Source organism: Drosophila subpulchrella, unplaced genomic scaffold (genome assembly GCF_014743375.2).
Source record: "Drosophila subpulchrella strain 33 F10 #4 breed RU33 unplaced genomic scaffold, RU_Dsub_v1.1 Primary Assembly Seq79, whole genome shotgun sequence".
NCBI lineage: Eukaryota > Metazoa > Arthropoda > Insecta > Diptera > Drosophilidae > Drosophila > Drosophila subpulchrella.
In genome coordinates, this window is record NW_023665714.1 from 130,231 (window position 1) to 149,007 (window position 18,777).

The following is an 18,777-nucleotide window of genomic DNA, read 5'->3' on the forward strand; positions in this document are numbered from 1 at the left end:
AGAGGAAGTGCCACATCTCGGCGGTGGAGCGGCACACAGGCGTGCCACAAGCATCACGGGAATCGGCGGGATGGCAGCAGTGGGCGGAGCATCGATGGGAAGCGGTACGGGAACGACAAGTGGGTCATCCAGGAGGCACGGACTTTGGACCCAGAGTGGAGAGATCCAGCGGGCCGTGCGCAAAAGGGAAATAACGGTTCCCGGAGGCCCTATATAAGGCCGCAGAGCGCTGGCAGCTGAATCAGTCGATCACAAGGAGTCAAAGTCGATGCGGTCGATCGGTAAGGTCTCGAGTGGAATTGCCCAGGAGAGTCCTACGGATTCGACTTGCGAGGTCCCGGAGCGGCGTGCCCGAACCACGAGTATAACAAGCCAGAAGGGAGAGCGGTCGATCGGTACGGTCTCGAGTGGAATTATCCAGGAGAGCCCTACGGATTCGACTTGCGAGGTCCCGGAGCGGCGTGCCCGAACCCCGAGTACCAAAAGCCACACGGAAACGTCCCAGACGAAAAGCAAAAGGGTGAGGCTAGGGTGGAACGTTCGTTTACACTAGGCGTGGAAGCGAAGTAAGGCGCGAGGCAGCTTCCTGGCGTTCCGCCTTGACTGTCCGCGCGGGCTGAGCAGAAACCCAGTGGGACCATCCGGGACAGAGCAAGGGACAGGCGGCGGTGTGTCGAAAGGAGCGATCCTGGAGAGCGCAGCTTCTGTTCACCCTAGTCTGAGAACGGTGACGCTTCCCTAAGCCCGTACGGCCGATACCCCTCGCGATTCCGAGTCGTTACCAACAGTCACCAAGTCACGCGTGAGAAGTGAACAGCGGGCGAGCGTCTTCAGGGAGCTGCGAGGATCTTCAGGGAGCGGCGAGGATCTTCAGGGAACTGCGAGTATCTTCAGGGAGCTACAGGACTGGAGCACCGAGTCGTCAAGGCGAGAGGTCGTCGAGTCAATCAGGACCGTCGGAAGCACCGAAAGTCACAAGCAACGAGTCAAGGCCAACCAAGCGACTAAGACACTTGTAATAATATACCCGCAATAAAACCCAATACGAACCCGTGAATTCTGTGCTTTCTCACTGAGCTTCTGGGCGGTCACGTTAATATAAATTTGGTGGGACGAACACACAATATACTGAGCTAGCCGCACGAATCTCGTAGCGAGCAGACCATTAAAATCAGTTCGTTACAATATATATAACTACACCTAGAATACACTATAAATATTATAAGTAATTAAATAAGGCTTATATATAATGTAAAATATTATTATAAGTTAGGTTTAAGGCTGCAAAGCCACACACAATAGTTGATAAAACCATCACCACCACAGAGACTCGCATCGCTAGCCTGGAAGGCTTAACTCACACCGACACGCACATACCAGCACAGAAACGAGAAATTCTTCACGAAAAGCGGTCACATGAGCAAGCCTCGCATAAGAGCGAGCGAGAGAGCGCACGATCGCGTTAGAAGTCAACCCCCGAAAACGGGCACGCGCCCATGAGAGAGAGCGAGAGGGAGCGATGCCGAAACTTCGTGGAGTTCTTTGAAAGAGGTCGATTGGCACGGACGAAGAAATTTTGTGCGTGAAGAGTGGGCGATTGCCACTCCCGGGCAAGTGACCAAGCGAGGAGTAAGAAAAAGCGCTTAACGAGCCCAGGTCGACTGATACCTGCAGGATACCCGCCCCACCTGAAGGCGACGAAAAACACCTAGGACACCCGCCCCACCTGAAGGCGAGGAGACCCAGTCGTCGAGTGACGACTGACGCGGAGAATGAGCAGCAGAGGATTTGGGAGTAGTTGTGCCGGCCCAGGACCAGCGGCGGAGCACCAACTCTCCCGCGCGGTTGCGTGTGTGTGTGCGAGAGCGAGACGGGTGAGTACCAAATCAGTGAGACCGCAACGAGTGGCCAGCGAGGCAAGTCCGGCCAAAAGGCTGTGTGTGTATTTTGAAATCTCGGCAGGCCTCGATGCGGTATCGCTTGGTAGAAACAGGCTAGATCAGCCATAACCCTTGTTAAAGAAAACCTAACACATGTAACGGCAATGGGAATGAGAAATTCGCATAAGACCTAACCTCAAAATGAAAAATGCGAAATTGAATACACTGTAGAAAAATATAAAGAACCCACATACCAACTACGATGAAATACGAATTATACATTTAAATAAAACCCAAAATACAACGAAACTTATATGTATATTGTGTCAAGGCTAAATCAAAGCAAATATACAAATGTCCAAAAATCTAATAAAAAGCAAAGATCAACTTGAAGTTTAGAAATACACTATATTTTCTTGCCCACACTTGAGCCGGCCCAAAAATGCCCTCCAACGTTAATACATAGATTTATTTAACAAGATGTTTTGTCCGAGGTCAGGCTCAGCCGGCCGCATAGCTTGATCCGACAGCGAGTGCTGGCGGATTTCCATGTAAGGCAGCCACATGCCTTAGAATTGCAAGGCGTGTCCCCTAATCGATTCCCTCTCGGTCCCCTCATGGCGAGTGCCGCGAGCCAGACCCAGTACGCGATACCGCTGACCCCCTTCGCTCTTTGTTGATATCCAAATCAAAACTGTGTTCTATTCAGTAACCCGGTGGCTGACACCCTCCATCTCACGTCAGCCCACCGCTCATCGAAGACCCTAGTCCCAATCTTTTATAATTTGTCTGTAAAGAGATCCTGGCGTGACCGAGCTTCACCCTAGCCTAAGAAACTACTTCACAATACCATAGACACATAATAAAAACAAGGAAGAACGCTATAGTCGAGTACCTCGACTATCAGATACCCGTTACTCAGCTAAAGGGACCAAAGGGAAATGGAGATATGCAAGCAGCAAAGCGAGATTGAAATGCGCCACCTATCGGCGGTAGACAGATTTAAGCGTTATGGGCGTTAGAGTGGGCGTGGATCAATCGATAGGTATTGACGAGACCAATACAGTTCAGTTAAAATTGTGTATCTATCATGAAAATTGTGGGCGCCACAGGCTTGGGCGGTTTGTGGGCGTTAGAGTGGGCGTGGAATATTTGCGTAACAAACTTGCGCTGCGCACAAGGCTACGGAATCTAAATCTGAGATCCCAATTCTCTATCCTCGATGGTTTCCGAGATATCCACGTTCATATTTACGATTTTTTGAAGTTTGTGGGCGAAAAAGTGGGCGTGGCAAACTTTTTTTATCAATCGATAGGTATTGATGAGAACAATACAATTCAGTTAAAATTTTTATTCTAGCATCAAAACTGTAGGAGCCACAGTTTTGGGCGGTTTGTGGGCGTTAGAGTGGGCGTGGCACTCTACTGAAACAAACTTGCGCTGCGTAAGAAGCAGGAATCTGCACGCCAAATCTCAATAGCCTAGCTCTCATAGTTTCCGAGATCTCAGCGTTCATCCGGACAGACAGACGGACAGACGGACATGGCTAGATCGACTCGGCTAGTGATCCTGATCAAGTATATATATACTTTATGGGGTCGGAAACGCTTTCTTCTGCCTGTTACATACTTTCCGATGAATCTAGTATACCCTTTTACTCTACGAGTAACGGGTATAATTAATCATCTTAGAAATGTAACTAATACACTATTAAAAGTGACCCAGAACTCGGTGGAAATTATAAATCAGAAATCGAACATTTCAAGGTAAATATTTAAATTAATAATAGAAGAAATAACCCTTATTATATGCGCAATTATATGGGCTAAAACTAGCACAATAAATTTATTTGTATTTACAGGCACGGGAACCACAGTAGCGGAAGATATCTTTAAAAAAGAAAAACTTATTCAATAATATAGAAGAATTATTTGAGTTCGCACAGATAGAAGCGACCTCATTTATATTATTAGCATCCCAAACATTAAAACAGAATTGTAGAACTTTAAAAATTAAAGCAATAAAAAACCACCAAATAATTAATGATATAAAATATGAAAATTATTTAGAATGTAAGAGACAACGTTTTGTTATAAAACAACCTTGTCCCGTAATGATAAGACAATTTTTAATTCATAAAATTATTTACCCTTAAGCAATGATACTTGCGTATACGCCCTCCTGAACCTTCGAGATCCATATTGTAAGCTTTTGAGAAAGTACTGATAGGCACAATACTGCTGCTCGACTTAAATGGACCAGTCTCGCTGAATGAAAAACTCCAAGGTTCCTTCATAATTCAACAGTAACAATTAGTGAAACTATTTTTGAGTCGAGGGAAGTCTACTTAGTCGAACCAGAACCTCCGTTATTACAACTAATGGGAGAGAAGACGAAATTAGAGGAAGTTCTCTAAATACATAAGATCAAGGAAGCGAACATAAACAATACAAATCGCTGGAAAAATTAAGAAGCAAAACAACCATATTACCTTCCGTTGGCTACGGATCATCCATCATACTTCTACTATAAGTAACAGGATCGATCACGGAACTCCTACGAAGGCGAAAATCAACGCAAAGTGCACCAGCCTCCACGCCAGAAACGCATAAAAAGCCCCCACATTCCAGACCCGTGCTCTTTTACGTTGCGACAGAGTACAGTCGCGTTTAAAAAGGGAAGAGCTAACACCCAAAATAAAATTAAATATTAAATAATAATAAGAGTAAGCATTGTTTGCACAATCAACAGCAGTTAAATGCTCTCAATAAAGATCTTCGGAAACAAATTGCGATTAGTAGCTAACCCTGGACAAAAGAAAGAGTATGCATTGATTGCTGATTGATATCTAAAGTTCACCCGAATCAAGTTGCGCCTAGACTGCATCTTGTTGGTTAGCGATCGTGGGAATATAGGACAGCGAATTTGTTGCAAGTTGATTGAACTCGACTGGGTGCATCCAACAATTACAGGAATATCGACTATCAGATACCCGTTACTCAGCTAAAGGGACCAAAGGGAGATGGAGATATGCGAGCAGCAAAGCGAGATTAGAATGGTCCACCTACCCGCGATCTCAATATATGGTAATGTGGGCGGTAGAAAGATTTAAGCGTTATGGGCGTTAGAGTGGGCGTGGCGAACATAACACATAAAAGATGTGGTTTTGTTTCTAGCATGAAAATTGTGGGCACCTCAGGCTTTGGCGGTTTGTGGGTGTTAGGGTGGGCGTGGCAAACTTTTTTTTGGATCAGTCGACAGGTTTGACTAGACTTACACATTTCAGTTAAAATTTTTTGCCAGCATGAATTTGTATTTACAAGCACGGGAACCACAGTAGTGGAAGATATCTTTAAAAAAGAAAAAAGTTTTTCATTAATACAGAAGAATTATTAGAGTTCGCTAATGTTAAATTGGTCACAAATAGAAGCGACCTCATTTATATTGTTAGTATCCCAAACATTAAAACAGAATTGTAGAACTTTAAAAAGCAATAAAGCAATAAAAAACCCCAAAATAATTAATGATATAAAATACGAAAATTATTAAGTATGTAAGAGACAACGTTTTGTTATAAAATGACCTTGTCCCGTAATGATAAGACAATTTGTAATTCATAAAATTACATACCCTTAAGCAATGATACTTGCGTATACGCCCTCCTGAACCTTCGAGAACCATATTGTAAGCTTTTGAGAAAGTACTGATAGGCACAATACTGCTGCTCGACTTTAATGGACCAGTCTCGCTGAATGAAAAACTCCAAGGTTCCTTCATAATTCAACAGTAACAATTGGTGAAACTATTTTTGAGTCGAGAGAAGTCTACTTAGTCGAACCAGATTTAGCGTCGCTTGTGAACAGATGCGTTTACTTTTGTGCTCTGAGTTTTTGTTTTATTCAGTGATTTTTTGCAATTGTTTTGTGTTGGTTTTTTTAGCCTTTAGCTTAGCCTTATAGTTGTTTTAGTGTTCTTGACAAGATTCCCCAGTAAACGGGTATGTGGTTATAGTTATTTTAACATTTCTATTAGATTTGTTTAATCTCCCAGCGTTGTTAACTCTTTTATTCCCACTCTCTCTCCCGCTCTATATTACAACTGTAATTTAAACTCTCTCGGAACCTGCCGAACTTCTGGTAGATTTTTGGTGTGCTATTCTCTTATTCTCTCTCTCTTGCTTGCTTTACATTGTAACTGTTCGTGCGTAAAGTTGTCAGTGTCTCACTAGCAACGCTCAGTCGATAGAAGATTTATTCTCTCGTGCTCTCTTACATTTAAATTAATACGCGATCTCGCGCTCTTATTTTTTTTCGTGTTTTGTGCCTTTGTGGTTTTGGAATTTGATCCCACTGCCAAATTTACTTGAGGTATTTTTCATATTTTATTTTGATTTATTTCATCTCCTTTAAATGGCTCTTGTCTGCTGTAAGAAAAATTGTACTCTTTCGTCTTCAACTAAATACCCTTTTATTTTCTGCTGGCTCTGCGAATCGATGATGCACGTTAAATGCGCAGGATTTACTGGCAGAGTCAAAGACTTCATTGATCTTAATTCTGGTCTCATGTGGTCATGTGGATCCTGCAAGGAAATGGTAGTTGAGATGAGCGCCATTATGAAGCAGACTCGAGACAGCCTTTTGAATCTCTCAGGTGCTTTTAAACAGCTCAGTGAGGAGTTCAATTCCGTTTGTGCCCAATTTAACAATACAAAATTACTAACCGAGTCGCCTAAACGCAAAAAAGCCAGCTTAGCGGCAGTTAATACGGTCACGGTATCCTCCCCAAATCCGAACTTGGTAGCTGCAGCAGTTTCTGTCGACACTGGGGTAAGTGAAGCAACTGCGCCTAGGGATACAGCTGATTCATGTGGAGTCACTGTTTCTCGAAGCCTGGTGGTAAAAAAATCTACGGTGCCGACCTTACCTATAGGTACAGAAGGTACCGTTTCTGGCTCTCAGCTTAGTGTGGTTCAATCTGCTGCTGGGGGACGTAAGAATCTGTCAGTTGTTCCACATAGGAAGCAATTATTTGTTTTTAGATTCACCCCAGATACCACATCTGAGGATGTTTTGGAATTTATACGTGGAAAATTCCCATCCGAGAATATTTCAGTTGAACAATTTCGATTTTCATACGCTCGTAGTATATCCTCTTTTAAAATATTTGCACCGCCTGATGTGTTTACGGTACTGCTCTCAGAAAGCTTTTGGCTTAATGATGATTTAGTAATAGAAGAATTTGTTACCAATAAACCGAGAACAAATAACAGACCTCCACTGCGCCAAAAAACTAAAAAGTTTATTTTTGGCTAATCAAAATGTTAGGGGACTAAATATGAAGCTACCCAAGCTTTATGCTGACTCCTCTGCATTTACTGCTGATATTTTGGCTTTTACGGAAACTTGGCTGAAACCAGAGATATCTGACTCTGAAGTTCTGTCAAATAACTTTAATGCCTATAGGACCGATCGATCCTCACGTAGGGGAGGCGGTGTGCTGATTGCCGTTTCCACTAGCCTAACATCCGAAAAAATTCACTATGATACCCCTAACGAAATTGATTTTGTTAGTGTGAAAGTTTCCTTGCAATCCTTATCTATTTTTGTTACATGTTCCTATATTCCACCTGGCTCTGATCTAATAATTTATGAGCACCATCTGTCTGCGAAAAAATCTGTTCTATCCCTTCTTTCTAACAGAGACCTTTTGATTGTTTTGGGTGACTTTAATCTCCCTGATATTTCTTGGTCTCCTCCTACTGACTCACTTGTCGCTATACCCTTATCCGTCCATGATTTTGTAGATGGCTTTTTAGAATTACCATTACAGCAAGTAAGCTTTATACGGAATTCATTAAATAGACAACTAGATCTTGTGTTTGTTTTAGACCCGTCTGAAGTCATGGTATCTAGAATTGACGCTCTTGTTGTACCTGAAGACCGATATCATCCAACAATGGAATTAACAATCTGCCTCCCATGCGTTGATACCCTCTCTCCTTTAGTTCCTCAAACTAAAATGAGATGTTTTCGAAAATGTGACTATAAAAAACTTACAAATATGATTTCTCAATATAATTGGACAGACTTGTACAATTGTATGGATATTGAAAGTGCCACTGAACTATTCTATACAGTGTTAAATACTTTTTTTAATGAATGCGTTCCTGATAGGCTTCCTTCAAACCTAAACAGGCCTCCTTGGTTTACCAATGCGCTTCAAAGACTTAAAAACCTCAAAACAAACACCTATAAAAAGTATACAAAATCGGGTAAGCCATCGGATTTTTCGAAATATGTGGTGGCTCGATCGGACTTTAATGTTCTCAATAGTCATTGCTATTCTCTGTATTTAAGTCTATGTAAATTCGAATTTTCAAATGATCCGAAGCAGTTTTATAACTTTATTAATGCCAAGCGTAAGTCGTCGGCATTGCCTTCATCTGTACGTTTTAACTCAATGCTGATTTATTTGCCGAGTCTTTCCAAACAACTTATAGTTCGGTTGCTTGGTCAAATTCTAACTACCCTAATCCTTTAAATAGGGCAAATTATATTTTTACCCCTGAAATTACGGAAACTTCTCTCTTAAGACACTTAGGAACAACAACGCCAACTTATTCTCTCTAAGTTTTGTGCGTCTACCATATGGAAACCGATTCTTTAACTTTTTAACTTGTCTATTTCATCATCAGTTTTTCCTACTATCTGGAAGGACTCTGTTATCATTCCACTTCACAAAAAGGGTGCGAAGGCGGATGCCCAGAATTATAGAGGAATTTTCAAACTGTCGGCAATTCCTAAAGCATTTGAACGTATTATTACTTCTCATTTGCAACATTTATGTTCCTCGCTAATATCACCGTGTCAGCATGGTTTTGTTAAGCGAAGATCGACCACCACCAACCTTCTTGAATTGTCATCAATTGTAATTAATGGATTTAAAAAAAAAATGCAGACTGACGTTATATATACAGATTTTAGCAAGGCCTTTGACTCTGTCAACCACTCTCTTCTATTATTCAAAATAAATCAGCTTGGGTTTCCATGTTATCTATTAACTTGGATTTCAAGTTATTTGAATGGTAGGACTCAGAGGGTTATATTCCAGAACGCTGTTTCAAAATTGACCTACGTGACATCTGGAGTGCTTCAGGGTAGTCATTTGGGTCCTTTGCTGTTTACTTTGTTTATTAACGATCTTCCCTCTACCATAACACATTCTCGTGTACTAATGCATGCTGATGATGTTAAGCTTTGTTTATCATATACTGATATAGCGTCGGGTTTCAACTAACAGATATTGATTGTTATCAGGGATGGTGTGAGTACAACCTTTTAAATTTGAACTGCCTGAAATGCAACGTTATGACTTTTTATAGGGGTACTCCTACTTTTGTTAGTTACTCTCTTCAAAATACGTCACTCGACCGTATATATTCAGTTAATGACTTAGGCGTTCTTCTGGAGCCAAAACTTAAGTTTGACTGCCACATAATGTCCACTGTCAACAAGGCCATGAGTGTTCTTGGGTTAATGAAGCGTTGGTCAAAAGAATCTGGTGGCCCTTATACAACCAAATTATTATTTACCTCCCTTGTCGTCCTGCAATATCAAGTGCACATTGATCGTATTGAGTCGGTACAAAAAAATTTCTTCTTTTTGCCCTTCGTAGTTTGAACTGCGATCAAAACGTAAAGCTACCTTCCTATCAGAAGAGATTATTTCTTTCTCTATTTGTTTTTTGTATCTTCCTCGCGAACTCGCATTTTTGCCCAAATTGATTAAAGGGCCCCGCGCGTAACAAGCACGTGCTAAGTGTCGTTGGGCCACTTGTTTGTACTGCTCGTAGTGCATCAACGTCCAACGTCCATCAAAAAAAGAAAAAAAAACCTCCGTTATTACAACTAATGGGGGAGAAGACGAAATTAGAGGAAGTTCTCTAACTACATATGATCAAGAAAGTGAGCATAATCAATACAAAACACTGGAAAAAAAAGAAGCAAAAAAACCATAGAACCTTCCGTTGGCTATGGATCATCCATCATACTTCTACTTTAAGTAACAGGATCGATCACGGAACTCCTATAAAGGCGGAAATCAACGCAAAGTGCACCAGCCTCCTCGCCAGAAACGCAGAAAAAGTCCCCACATTCCAGACCCGTGCTCTTTTACGTTGCGACAGAGTACAGTCGCGTTTAAGGAGGGAAGAGCTAACACCCAAAATAATATAAAATATTATATAATAATAAGAGTAAGCATTGATTGCACAATCAACAGCAGTTAAATGCCCTCAATAAAGTTCTTCGAAAACAAATTGCGCTTAGAAGCTAACCCTAGACAACAGAAAGAGTATGCAGCGAATTTATTGCAAGTTGATTGAACTCGACTGGGTGCTTCCAACAATTACAGGAATATCGACTATCAGATACCCGTTACTCAGCTAAAGGGACCAAAGGGAGATGGAGATATGCGAGCAGCAAAGCGAGGTTGGAATGGGGCACCTACCCGCGATCTCAAAATATGGTAATGTGGGCGGTAGAAAGATTTAAGCGTTATGGGCGTTAGAGTGGGCGTGGCGAACCCAATACATAAAAGATGTGGTTTCGTTTCTAGCATGAAAATTGTGGGCACCACAGGCTTTGGCAGTTTGTGGGTGTTAGGGTGGGCGTGGCAAACTTTTTTTGGATCAATCGACAGGTTTGACGAGACTAACACATTTCAGTTAACATTTTTTGCCAGCATGAATATTGTGGGCTCCACTGGCTTGGGCGGTTTTTGGGCTTTAGAGTGGGCGTGGCATATTCGCGTAACAAACTTGCGCTGCGTACAAGGCTACGGAATCTAAATCTGAAATCCGAACTGTCTATACTTGAAAGTTTCCGAGATATCAGCGTTCATACTTACGATTTTTTGGTTTGTGGGAGGCCAATTTGACGAGCTTTGCAGAAGGAATGGAGGCCCGTTAGCCCAAAGGGAATGTTCCAACAATTTTCTTGGGGTACATCCTCGCGATACGACGTCTGCCGGGTTCATGTTTGTAGGAACGTGATGCCAAGACATGTCTTTCGTCATCTCCTGAATTTTCGAGATTCTGTTTGATACGAAGTGGTTGCAGTACGAATCGTGGGAATTTTAAGTTCTGTACGACCGATAACTGTGAGGTCAACTCCCCCCATGACGAAAGAATGGCTCTGGCAGTGCATCATCCCAATCCACGTTCGCACTCCATAGAGATTGCAGAAAAATCTTAGATTTTGTGATAATAGGAGTTATTAAACCGAGTGGATCATAGAATCGTCGACAATGCAACCCGCTTAGTGGGTCGTTTATTGGTTGGCAGTTGAGAAAAATGAAATAGGAGCTGATCAGAAGATGGATCCCAGACTAGTCCCAATGCCTTGGCGACATCCGATCTATCGTGAAATTTGATTAACTGCTCCTTGTCGCATTCAGACTCTCCTTCCAGGGCTGCTGACTCATTCGAACACCATTTGCGAATTGGAAAGTGGCCTCGCGACAGTAGTTCCTTCACCTGACGACGAATTTCTCTCACCTCCTCAACTGAGTCCCCACCAGATATTAAATCATCCACATAGAAATCTCCACGAACAATTTTTGCTCCAATAGGAAATGATTCCTCCTCATCGTAAGCGTAACAAACTTGCGCTGCGTACAAGGCTACGGAATCTAAATCTGAAATCCGAACTGTCTATACTTGAAAGTTTCCGAGATATCAGCGTTCATACTTACGATTTTTTGGTTTGTGGGAGTGGCAAACATTTCTTTAGGTCAATCGATAGGTATTGATGAGAAAAATACATTTCAGTTAAAATGTTTATTCTAGCATTAAAACTATAGAAGCCATAGTTTTGTATGGTTTGTGGGCGGTAGAGTGGGCGTGGCACACTGACGAAACAAAAATGCCCTGCGCGAAAGGCTTAGCAATCTACATGCCAAATTCCAACTTTCTTGCTCTTGTAGTTTCTGAGATCTCAGCGTTCATACGGACGGACAGACAGACGGCCATGGCTAGATCGACTCGGCTAGTGATCCGGATCGAAAACGCTTCCTTCTACCCGGCCAATATATATAATATATATGTACAATGTACATAATATGTTGGAATCACAAGGTGATAATAGTTATCATTATAGAGCGAATTTGCAAACAGATCTAAACTATGGGAGTAATGCCACTGATAGTCACTTGGCCTCCCAAAATGTATTTTCAAAACTTTGGAAAAATAATAGCAGGGAAATATGTTTAGCCGGACACGATTGAAACCCTTTGTATTATTTGATCTCAAATAGTTGTTGAGCCTAGATAAATAATAATTAAATTGCATTTAGTGGCCATCGGCCAAGGCAAGAACTTTGTTTATGGGGAAGACAACAAATATGCCACCCTTATATTTATAGTTATAATTATAGCGTTTATTCGGAGCGGCAGACGGACTGTGAATGTGTAAACAGCTTGGCTCCAAGATCTTCATATAGACATATGCAGGCTTACAAAGTAGTTGCTGAATAGATAAGCGACAGCTTTAGTGGTATAAGAAAGAAGGCGAAAGATAAGCAGAGAGCGCTGCAGGTGCCGTCGTACACCTATGCGCGCATGACTAGGCGCTGGCGATCTGCTCCGAACAAACTCCCCCCGTTGGAAGAGGTAAGGAAGTTGGAATAGGTACTCTGATGACTCCGTCCCCGCCGGGTATGACTTCCTGGATGCACCCAAGCTGCCATCTCAAGGGTGGTCCTCCTTCAGCAAAACTATGCGTCCAACCTTGATGTTAGACGTTTCGAAGCGCCACTTGCTCCTCTCTTAAAGTAGGGGCAAATACTCGCTGCTCCACCTTTTTCAGAAATGTTGCTGCATCTGGGTAACCCGCTGCCATCTGCTGAGGCGGTCTTCGCGGAGATGAGTAATGCCAGGCTCAGGAAACTTAGTGTAGCTGGAACCCTTCAGGAAATGCGCCGGTGTTAGCACCTCAAGGCTTTCAGCATTTTCTGAAATTGGACAGAGTGGACGGGAGGTAAGGATGGCAGAAATCTCATATGCAAGAGTTCTTAATTCATCGATGGCTAAGATGGATGCACCGACGACTCTATAGAAGTGAAATTTAGCTGACTTCACAGCGGCCTCCCATAAACCACCGAAGTGCGGGGCACGCGGAGGGATGAACTTCCAATCGATCCCATCAGCTAAACAGACGGAAGATATCGATGCTGTGTGCTGCTCGCTCAAAAAGAGCTCTTTCAGCTCGGCAAGCTCTCTCTTTGCACCGACAAAATTTGTAGCATTGTCGCTCCGAATGGTACGCGGACTGCCTTTAAGGCTGATGAATCTCCTCAGCGCTGCGATGAAAGAATCCGTCGTGAGATCCTGGACCACTTCCAAGTGAGCAGCCTTCGTGGAAAAACAGACAAAGACGGCGATATAGCACTTGTGGGGTGCCTTATTTCTGGCCTTTTGCCTTATGATAGAATGGCCCACAACAGTCCACTCCTGTGGTATGAAAAGCTGGATTAGGCTGCACTCTATTTGCTTGAAGGCTACCCATGACGTGCTCCCAAGTAACAGGCTTCATTCGGAAACACCGGACGCATTTGTTGATAACGCTGGCGACGAACTTGCGGCCTCCAATCGGCCAGTACCTTTGCCGTAATGCGGCAAGCAGCGCCTGCGATCCTCCATGCAAATATTTCTCATGATAATAAACGATGATCGCCTTGGTGACTGGATGATCCTTGGGCAACAGTATCGGATGCCTCGTATCGTAGTCCAAGTTTGCGTTCTCAAGCCTTCCACCCACGCGAAGTTACCCATCGGAGCCGAGTATAGGCCTAAGCAAAACCAGCTTGCTTTTCTGTGGAAACGGCTTGCCCTGGCTAAGAGTTAACCTGTTGGATGCTCCTCAGAAGAAGTACAGTTCCAGGGTTGATCTCCTCCACCGAAAGTCGACCTTTCAACGGCGCAGATTTGGCTCTGCAATTTGAAATGAATCGATAAATGTATGCAAATACGCACTGCAACTTATCGAAAGAGTTGAGGAGTTTGCAGTTTGATGAACTGTCTATGCAAACGGCCCCAATTAGAGCCACAGAACGGCGCTCTGGAAGATCCTTTACTGAGACTAGCAGGGACGGCCAATTTGACGAGCTTTGCAGAAGGAATGGAGGCCCGTTAGCCCAAAGGGAATGTTCCAACAATTTTCTTGGGGTACATCCTCGCGATACGACGTCTGCCGGGTTCATGTTTGTAGGAACGTGATGCCAAGACATGTCTTTCGTCATCTCCTGAATTTTCGAGATTCTGTTTGATACGAAGTGGTTGCAGTACGAATCGTGGGAATTTTAAGTTCTGTACGACCGATAACTGTGAGGTCAACTCCCCCCATGACGAAAGAATGGCTCTGGCAGTGCATCATCCCAATCCACGTTCGCACTCCATAGAGATTGCAGAAAAATCTTAGATTTTGTGATAATAGGAGTTATTAAACCGAGTGGATCATAGAATCGTCGACAATGCAACCCGCTTAGTGGGTCGTTTATTGGTTGGCAGTTGAGAAAAATGAAATAGGAGCTGATCACCAGATCCCCCACCAGATATTAAATCATCCACATAGAAATCTCCACGAACAATTTTTGCTCCAATAGGAAATGATTCCTCCTCATCGTAAGCGAGTTGATGCATGGCTCTTATAGCCAAGAAGGCAGCTGGCTTGGTTCCATAAGTCACCGGGTTCAATTTAAAAACACTCAACTCTTCCGTGGATCTCTCTCTCCAAACGAGAAATCATCCGGGTACGAAACACGCACGCAACGGTACATCTTGCAGATATCTCCACAAAGGGCAACTTTAAAAAATCGAAAGCGAAGCAGTATATTAAAGATTTTTTGTTGAATTATTGGTCCTGCCAGAAGTAAGTCGTTCAGAGAGCTACCAGAAGTTGATTTAGCAGATCCATCAAAAACGACACGAGTCTTCGTACTTGTGCTCTCCTGCTTATGTAAGCAAAGGTGAGGCAAAATGAATTGTGTTTCTGGTGGTTCCTTAGTTACAAGAGACATGTGATCGCTTTCAGGGCTGGGTTTCTATCTAATTTAGCTTCCAAACTCTTGAAACGACGACGAGCCAAGCAATAAGAATCACCTAAAGATTCGAATCCGGAAGTGGACAAGAGACGAACAGAGTATTGGCCGTTTCCAAGTCTAATGCAATTTTCAGTAAAAAGTTGCTCACATCGCAAGTCTTCCGGCAATAAAGATGGCTTAGACGAAGTGAAGTCCTCAATTTCTCAAAATCGCTTTACAATGGCGGAAAGTGTGTCATCGGAATGATCAGCTGGGTCCTTGATGCTGGCTTGTAAAACCGATTTATGAGTTGGCATGTTCGATGATAACCCTCCAGAGACTATCCAAACAAGCTTGGTGTTCTGAAGAGTTGGCAAAGCCCTATCCAAATGAATTTGTCCCATAGAAATTATTTCGAAAAACAACCCAGCGCCAAGTTAAAGGTCAATTCGTTGTGATTGATTGAAATTAGGGTCAGCGAGTGAAATGTTTTGCGGTATCCTCTACGATGTTGCATTTATATTGAAATGGGGTTGATAATCAGTAATACTGTGAGTCACAACCGCTGTGAATGCCGCACGATAGCTTGCATCCCGTGATTGCACAAGAATATCGACAGTCTTATCAGAGATCAGGGAAGATTCTCCTATCCCAGATATCGACGTTTGCGATCTTCTATGATTCAAGTTTAGTTGGCTAGCTAAGCGAGAGGTTATGAAGTTTAGCTGGGAGGCCGAATTTAAAATTGCTCGGCAAGGCGTGAATTCTCCAATTCTATTTCTAACGCAGATAATAGCAGTTGGAAGCAACACGTAGTCGATCGGCAAAATATATAAGGTTTTGGGTGGAGGGCTTGGTAAATGATGATCAGGATGCGATGATGTATGCGAACATGATACTAATGCTGATGAAGTAGATGGTAATGGCTGAGATTTCGAGATCTCTGCAAAATCCAGTCTTTCCAACGATGTCTGCGCAGAATCAAATGCCTGGTTTAAGAAATTGATCCATTCCATTCGCGCCAGCAAATCAGCTTCGTCAAACTGATTAACCGCATCAGCGCTTAAATAGCATTTCATCGAGCTCATTTGCCGCAAAATAGATTGGGCTTTGACTCGGTAGTAGTCGACGTCACTTGTGGATTCATTTTGAGCCCTAACCGAGTTTTCCGTATCAGACATTTTTCAATCACGAGAAAGGAAGAAAATGAAATGAAAATGAAATAAAATAAAATGTCCGACCGCGTTAGAGGCACAAAACACCGTATACCCTTTGCCGCGAAAACGTGAAGGTTAACAAGCGTCGCCGAGATGCAACGGAACCTTTAACTTGGTTGTTGTTGTTCTTGTCGATAAATTGCCTGCCTAGCAACAGCGGATTATGTAACTGGCAAACGAATGTATGTATGGCTATATGTACATATATATATGTAATATGCGCTATTAACAAAGATTAAATGCGATTCACTTTGTTAAGAATTATTTGAACAACACAGTTTTGGTGTTTTTTCACAGCGCAAGATGTACAAAAAATCCAACGGCCGGCTGTGCACTTTTATATGCACATATGTATGTATGTATGTTCGTATGTTTGTGACCGAATGCACGATAACGACAGCGAAACAAAGCGTTTGTTTAAACTATATTAAACAATCGCGAGACCGAGTTGCAGACTCCGATTAAAACTGCTATCACGTCGTGGTCACCAAATGTTTATGGGGAAGACAACAAATATGCCACCCTTATATTTATAATTAATAACGCACGAATAGGTTATATTAAAATGTATAGCGTTTATTCGGAGCGGCAGACGGACTGTGAATGTGTAAAAAGCTTGGCTCCAAGATCTTCATATAGACATACGCAGGCTTACAAAGTAGTTGCTGAATAGATAAGCGACAGCTTTAGTGGTATAAGAAAGAAGGCGAAAGATAAGCAGAGAGCGCTGCAGGTGCCGTTGTACACCTATGCGCGCATGACTAGGCGCTGGCGATCTGCTCCGAACAAACTTTATTCATTGACTTCCAAAGTTAGGGTGTCTAACAACTAGCTTTTCGTGGCAGCGCTGCCTGCAAGCATTGACAGCGGTCGTCATGTCTATATCAATGTATACGCTCACAAATGTGATAGCAGCGAGAGCGCGAGAGAAGTTGCATATGCATGGATTGTATGTGTCTGCACTCAGGCCATGGGAATATGCTGACACTAGCACTTCCCATAAGTTGGGCTCTGAGGCGCATTCATATTTCGGCTGGCCACAAAAGTTTAGCGGCCGGCACTTTTGTATTTGTTTAAGTTCACTGTAATACAATGTTGGTGTCGGTACAGTGGGTACTCGCTACAATGATACATGCAAATTAAGTTTCTCACTAGTGAATTAATTAAGAAAATGTATTTTTATTTTTTATAATCACTTATTCACTATTACAATTTTTCAATAGGTCGAACTTATTTTATTCACTGCTCTTTTACTTTTTCTCGATTTACTCTACTGCTCGATTCGGATCTCAAAAACGGACTCCCTGCCTCTAGTTCAATGATAAATAATCAAACCTCGGCTTAAGAGATTTGTCCCCAAAAATTGATACAGATGCAATTTGCCAATTAAATTTGAAGTCCAAACTTGGCCGGAAATTGGTGTTTACATTAGCGGACTTTAGATATCGCTTTGAGGATCTTTTTGTTTACGTTAGCGGACTCAGGGCTCGCTTTGGGGATCTTTTTGTTTACGTTAGCGGACTCGGGGCTCGCTCTGGGGCTCCGATGTTTACAATATCGGCTTGGATGTTTACAGTATCCGTTTGCGGACTGCGTGATACTGATCTAGGTGGGAATGATTTGGAGGCGTACGTGACAAAAATTGCTGACCACGGATTTTTCTCGGGTCTGTCAGAGTTAATTGGATATTAGCTCTCGGCTCAAAGTTGTTATACCCGTTACTCGTAGAGTAAAAGGGTATACTAGATTCGTCGGAAAGTATGTAACAGGCAGAAGGAAGCGTTTCCGACCCCATAAAGTATATATATTCTTGATCAGGATCACTAGCCGAGTCGATCTAGCCATGTCCGTCTGTCCGTCTGTCCGTCTGTCCGTCTGTCCGTCTGTCCGTCTGTCCGTCTGTCCGTCTGTCCGTCTGTCTGTCCGGATGAACGCTGAGATCTCGGAAACTATGAGAGCTAGGCTATTGAGATTTGGCGTGCAGATTCCTGAGCTTCTTACGCAGCGCAAGTTTATTTCAGTAGAGTGCCACGCCCACTCTAACGCCCACAAACCGCCCAAAACTGTGGCTCCTACAGTTTTGATGATAGAATAAAAATTTTAACTGAAATGTATTGTTCTCATCAATACCTATCGATTGATAAAAAAAAAAGGTTGCCACGCCCACTTTTACGCCCACAAACCGCCCACAAACTTCAAAAAATCGTAAATATGAACGTGAATATCTCGGAAACTATCAAGGATAGAGAACTGGGATCTCATATTTAGAATCCGTAGCCTTGTGCGCAGCGCAAGTTTGTAACGCAGATATGCCACGCCCACTCTAACGCCCACAAACCGCCCAAGCCTGTGGCGCCCACAATTTTCATGCTAGATACAAAATTTGAACTGAACTGTATTGGTCTCGTCAATACCTATCGATTGACCCAAAAAAAAATTTGCCACGCCCACTCCAACGCCCATATCGCTTAAATCTGTCTACCGCCGATAGGTGGCGCATTTCAATCTCGCTTTGCTGCTTGCATGTCTCCATTTCCCTTAGGTCCATTTAGCTGAGTAACGGGTATCTGATAGTCGAGGTACTCGACTATAGCGTTCTTCCTTG